Source organism: Bidens hawaiensis, unplaced genomic scaffold (assembly GCF_021521415.1).
Source record: "Bidens hawaiensis isolate Kalapana, Puna unplaced genomic scaffold, B.hawaiensis_p1.1 tig00008321_1, whole genome shotgun sequence".
Taxonomy (NCBI): domain Eukaryota; kingdom Viridiplantae; phylum Streptophyta; class Magnoliopsida; order Asterales; family Asteraceae; genus Bidens; species Bidens hawaiensis.
The window spans coordinates 1,044,903-1,051,259 of NW_027491591.1; the positions used below are offsets into that span (position 1 = coordinate 1,044,903).

The 6,357-nt window shown below is 35.9% G+C and overlaps 1 non-coding gene across 1 annotated transcript; it reads right to left on the bottom strand.

The window, feature by feature from the left end:
• Nucleotides 1-3,292: 3,292 nt before the first annotated feature.
• On the bottom strand, nucleotides 3,293-3,394 carry LOC143637519 (U6 spliceosomal RNA). Its single transcript, XR_013154442.1, has one exon. It is a non-coding gene; the product is annotated as a U6 spliceosomal RNA (small nuclear RNA).
• Nucleotides 3,395-6,357: the final 2,963 nt, after the last annotated feature.

Sequence of the window (6,357 nt, forward strand, 5' to 3'; positions counted from 1 at the left end):
GAATGTAGGTTTCCAAGCAGGTACAGCCGGCTGAATAGTGTTCCTGTTCTGCCAACTGTGGGCTACGCACATGCCATGCCGGTGGTTGGTGGATAGGCAGCGGCTGATAGTGACCAGGCCGGGTGTGTACTATTCCTGTTCCACCAACTGCAGGCCATGCACGTCCTCCGACAGGTTGGTGAGTAGGCAGCGGCTAATAGTGACATACAGTACAAGAGCGTGCTGCTCGTCATACTGTTGTCAGTGAGCTGTCGTATCCTTGGTCAGATCTTTTGTCCATACCTCGTCAGGTACAGTACAAAAGATCCTCCAGTATCGTACGGACTGGCTCATTTGGGCGGGAGTTCTCCCGGCTTTGTGCGGTAGTGTTCCCGGCTTGCTCACTCCTTTTTCAGGTGACATTACTGAATTATTTAAGAGTTAAGTGCCTTGTGCGTGTAGCTTTGCTGCGCAGGTAGCCTTCCCTGATGGCTTGTATCCGCAACTGCGGGAACAGGCGGAGTACTTCACCATTGGGAGGCTTTTCCTGCGGGAACAGCTTGCGTACTTCGCGTAAGGACGTCACGTCTCTGAGCATGGTGGGTCATGCGGGCCTAGTTGGTTTCTACGCAGACGTCCCTCTTCAAGGGGTTACGAGTTTAGCCTTTGCGCAGACGTCCCTGTTGAAGGTGAGTCTTGCGGGTTCAACTGCGCAGACATCCCTCTTTGAGGTGAGTCTTGTGGGTCCAACTGGGCTCTGCTGGGACCTACCTCTTCAATTACGTTACTTGATATTTCTTTTGTGTCATGTTGTGAAACACAAGTAAAAAATGTATATAGTTATGTTAATAACAAATTGTCAATGGATCATAAGCATTTGTATTATCGATGGATATTGTTGACGGTCACTGATGATATCATCGACAAATAAGTGATATTACGGGTCACTGTGATAACTAAATTAACAAAATAATTTGATTTCTTATATATATATATAGTTTGTATCATTTAAGAAATCTAAAAAAGTTAACTCTCAGGAACTCTAAATAATCAAACATTTTTTAATTTTTGTTTATATACTAACATTATTTAAGAGTAGTTTTATCATATTTTATATAAAAAAAATTTGATTACATATATTAATCAAAAGTTTACATATGTGTAAAATTTACGTACTACCAAATTTACATAGGTGTAAAACAAAATATAAATATGTATAAAAATTAATTTTTAAAATTGTAATTGTAAGTATAGATATACAAAATGATGAAACTACACTCAAATAACATTAACATACAAAAATTTATATTAAAAACGTTAGGTTTCAATGGTCCTTCAAGTTCTTAAATAATTTAACAATTCTGTAATGATACTCATCCTATATATATATATATATATATATATATATATATATATATATATATATATATACTATGGCGAATGAACCCTTTGTCCAAAAGTTCTTGTAGCTGGCCAGACAATTCTTGCATCTCGGAGGGTGCAAGACGATAAGGAGCCCTCGCAATCGGGGTTGCACCAGGCACGAGATCGATTCGAAATTCAACATCACGAATAGTTGGAAGACCAGAAACATCATCGGGAAACACCTCAGGATACTCGCAAACAACAGGAATATCCTCAATTTTCCTTTCCTTCTTTTCCACAACATGGGCTACGAATGCTACATACTTCTTGCGTAAGTACGTTTGGGCTTGAAAACAAGTGACAAAATTTAGGCTTGAGGGCGAAGGCTTTTCACCAGATACACGAAGAATTTAACCATTGGCAAGCGGAATACGAATGAACTTCTCGAAGCAAACAATTTCAGCACGATGAACAAATAACCAGTCTATTTCAGCAAACAATTAAATATGTTAATTTTTTGTATTTAAGAGTGGACGAATTTATGGTTTGCTTTATTTTTTGGGTCATAACCAGATACCAATTGAAGTATCATCGGTTCGTATGCGTAACGCGTGTTTCATTATGTTAATAATTTATTGTATTTTTGCGTTAACAAAGTGTGTTTTTTTGGGAGGGGGTAATTATTGGTTTCGTAACATGGCACTGATCGAATTCACATCGACTCGTAGGCACACTGCACGATTTGATAAGTTGTACGAGTATGACTATCAATAACATCAATCAGGCACAACGCGCCGGGAATCTTCGTAGTTATAGATATTTATGTTTTGAACTTAATATTAGTGAGAAAAATTTTTCAACCTTACCATTTTTAATTTATTTTTATTTTAATGCCTCTTAAATTTCATTAATTACAATAATTACACTATTATTAGCCATTGATTGATGATCTAATGGTTAAGATATTTTCTCACATTTCTCACTATAATTACACTTCCAAGATTAACAATGAGAATAATGAGAAAAAGATCTTGACAATTAATTATTTGTGATCAATGTAATTAAATAATAATGACAAACTTATAATTAGCAAGAGTATAATATATAATAATTTTAATGAATAAAAAGTAATTTAGTCTTTTTGTGTCCTGCTTGAAGTAAAACATGAGCTATTAATAAAATTAATTTGGTAATTATTACTAATTAATTTAAAATTACAAACAGTTTTTTTTATAAATTATTTTTTCCAATTGACATTATTAATCAAAAATATTGTTAATCAAATACCAGTTTGATCCTATACTATAAAATCTTCATTCATATTTGTTTAAATGTGTCATATTTTTAAAAACCACAAGTTTTCCATACCCAATATTAGTTATTTTTGATGAGCAACAAAACTCTGTTGAGATCTTTTTAGTTTTCGTAGATATTGGTTATGGATTGTAACTTTTAGTAATATTGGGTTAAAACTATTAGACCATGTAGATGTGTGCAGTCTATGTGTAGGAAAATTTAAGATCTTTAATGATTTATGTGTAATTTGTGAAGTTCATCCAAGCATGTTGATATCTATATGTGAATGTAGTGGTGTGTAATATGTGCAATTTGTGTAGGTAACAAACACTATGTGGTAAAAAAGTGATATGTGAATGTAAATGTGTTTGGGTTACATAGTTGTGTATATATATATATATGTGTGTGTTGAGCTATATAGATCACATACATTCTATACGGAGTGTATATATACCCTAAACATATCATAAAAATTTACATGATATGTTTTTCTAAATACACAAATAAGGATGAACAAAAATCCACACAACGCCTGAATGAAAAATGAGTAGATGTTGAAGATGTAGTGTTAAATGAATTGATTTTTTTTTATCAATTCATATAAATAGTGGTGTGAGATATTCTTTCTTGTAGGAGTTGAAATTTTTTATTTAATACATTATTAGATAACTTTTGTGCGTGTCATCCTTCCGCAGCGGTCATGCTAATATTCTCTGTATCGTTACATATCATTATATAACTTAATGAGTACGTTTTCTAATACCCTAAGCATATGAATTTGGACGGGCCCTAGAAGGCTAGAAAATTAAGGGCTAAGTTTTTTGGTTAAGTTTTAATTATTTGGTCTATAAATAGAACACAACATATTATATTACAACCCTAAAATCGCCCCTCTCTTTCCCCTGTTTCTTAGCCGTCACACAACATAGAAAGTCAAGATAGCGATCTCGATTGGGCGGTGATCAATCAAGGGCAAAATCAAAGGCGTGCTCGATTCAGTGGAATCGTGCGTTCTGTTTAGCACCCTAGACCTTGTCGTTTCGCTGTGGATTCCATTAGTGCCCGGTTCCATCCACTTTATCAGGTCGTAATAATAATAATAATAACAATAATAATAATAGAACTTCATTCCTAAACTAAAACTACCTAAATAAAATAGCATTAACTATTAAATACTAGTTTTTATCCCCCGTATTACTGTAAGGCCCCGTTACCGGTAACCCTACTTTCGTGTTGGATTTACTCATAAACACAGTTCTAAATATCAGAGTTAATTAAAACATTTACGCGGAATATAAAACTTTCATAAAACATTACAATATTTCATAACTTGTCTCAAAACGTCCCTTGTCTTTCACATTAAAACATTAAAATTAAAACATCGTAAGTCTTCAGATGCCAGGCTCTTATTCTTCTGCCATGTGTCCCCGCTCAAGCCAGCTGTCTCATCCTACTCACCTGCGTGCATACTAAAAGTCAGCTACGCTGAGTGAGTTCTAGTTAATCACATAATCATACAATACATTCTTTACACTTCATACTTAACCTCTTAACTTTCTTTCATACACACTTAAGTGCTTTTACTTTCATTTTTACATTCATACTTTCTTTACATACATAATCATACGTTTTAAAGAGCCTTTCGCCCTATAACCTCACGGATATTATAAGGGTCTGGTCTCTAGTTTTCGAATATTAGAAGGGTTCGATTCCCTAACATCACATATATTATAAGGGTCTGGTCCCTACCATCACAGATATTATAAGGGTCTGGTCCCTAGTTTCGAATATTAGAAGGGTTCGATTCCCTAACATCACAGATATTATAAGGGTCTGGTCCCCTAACATCACAGATATTATAAGGGTCTGGTCCCTAGTTTTCGAATATTAGTAGGGTTCGATTCCCTCTTTGTTCCATACATTATACCCCGAGTATTTTTAGGGCTCGGTACCCTTTTCGTAACCATACAACCATACATCATACCTCGAGTATTATTAGGGCTCGGTACCCTTTTCGTAACCATACAACCATACATCATACCTCGAGTATTATTAGGGTTCGGTACCCCTTTTCGTAACCATACGACCATACATCATTATTTCCTTCTTTTATCATCTCTATCACGTTCATACGCATAAGCATTCATATTATACTTACCTTATACATAGCATTACAACCTGACAGTACGTGCAATATCAGAAGATCGTTCACGTACCATCAAGCAATCATTCTTACATAACACATATATCACATAGGGCATACACTTATCACTTAGGATAAATGTATTAACAACACATCAAGTATGCACACAGCCCCGAAAACATAACAAGGAATGGGGCTAGAAACTCACCTGAACACGGTTACGTTCACCGTTAATCGTAATTCCTTTATTCAGTTGTGCACGGCTGACTGTATAACAAGTATACGTATCAATTAACTATCACTTCTCATAATGTATGTCTATCTTTATATGACCCACAACGAACGGGGGTCCGGGGGCAGCGCCCCTGGCAGCGGGGTCTAGGGGCGGCAGCCCCTAGCAGGGTCCAAGGGGCAGAGCCCCTGGCTGGGGTCGAGCTGTCTTAACACATTTTTCATTAGATTTTTAGTTTACTTCCTAATCGAACTTGGATTTAGGCGAAGTTAAACCTTAGGCAAACTTAGCTTTAGGCGAAGTTAAACCTTATGCGAACTTAGCTTTAGGCGAAGTTAAACCTTAGGCGAACTTAGCTTTAGGCGAACTTAGCTTTAGGCGAAGTTGTCATCAGGCGAACTTGGCCTCAGGCGAAGTTGTCATCAGGCGAACTTAGCTTGCAGGCGAAGTTCATCAGGCGAACTTAGCTTGCAGGCGAAGTTCATCGCTTTGAAGGCGAAGTTGCCCAGATGCAGGCGAAGTTGCCCAGACAGCCGCTGTTCGGTTTCTTTCCAGCATTTTGAGCGATTTTAACACCCTTGCTATGGTTCAATATCACCCACTACGCTTCCCGACCATTTTCGATCGCTTATACACTAAAAAAGCTTGGATCTTTAAACTTCAAAGATCAAGAATCATACCTTTTTGGGCTTGTTTGGATCTCGTTTACTTGCTAGTACACTAATCGCTCTCTCTCGGACCTGCCCGACTCTTCCCTTGGCTTGGCCGGCCGGCGGCGGTATGCGTGTGGTGTGTGTGTGTGTTTTGGGGTGTTAGGGAGTTTGGTGAAAATGAAGATATTTTGGGATTTTGGGGATATTTATATCCCTGAAATCCCATTCTCATTTAACCCATCTCAATTAATCCACGTCCAAGACCCGCTCCCTACCCGATATTAATTAATTACGCGAAATCACTAAACATAACTTCCTTTATTCATCATTAAAAATTTTAGGATGTTACAATTACGGGGTTGTTTTATATTATTTGTTCTAATATTTATTTATTTTGTTAATTTATATTTTTTTATTGTATGAAAGTTAATAATATACTTATGGTTTGATGATAAATTGTTTCACAAATAAATGAGATGTTATAACCCGGTTTGAAAGCTATATGGTTTTGATGAGACCCAAGACCCGTTTATTTTTTTTACCATGAAATTGGTTTTTTAATTATAAATAATATTTATGAAAGTTAATAATATACTTATGGTTTGATTAGACCCAAGACCCGTTTATTTTTTTTACTATCAGATTGGTTTTTTAATTTAAATAATATATATCTTTTTTTTTAAATAAAT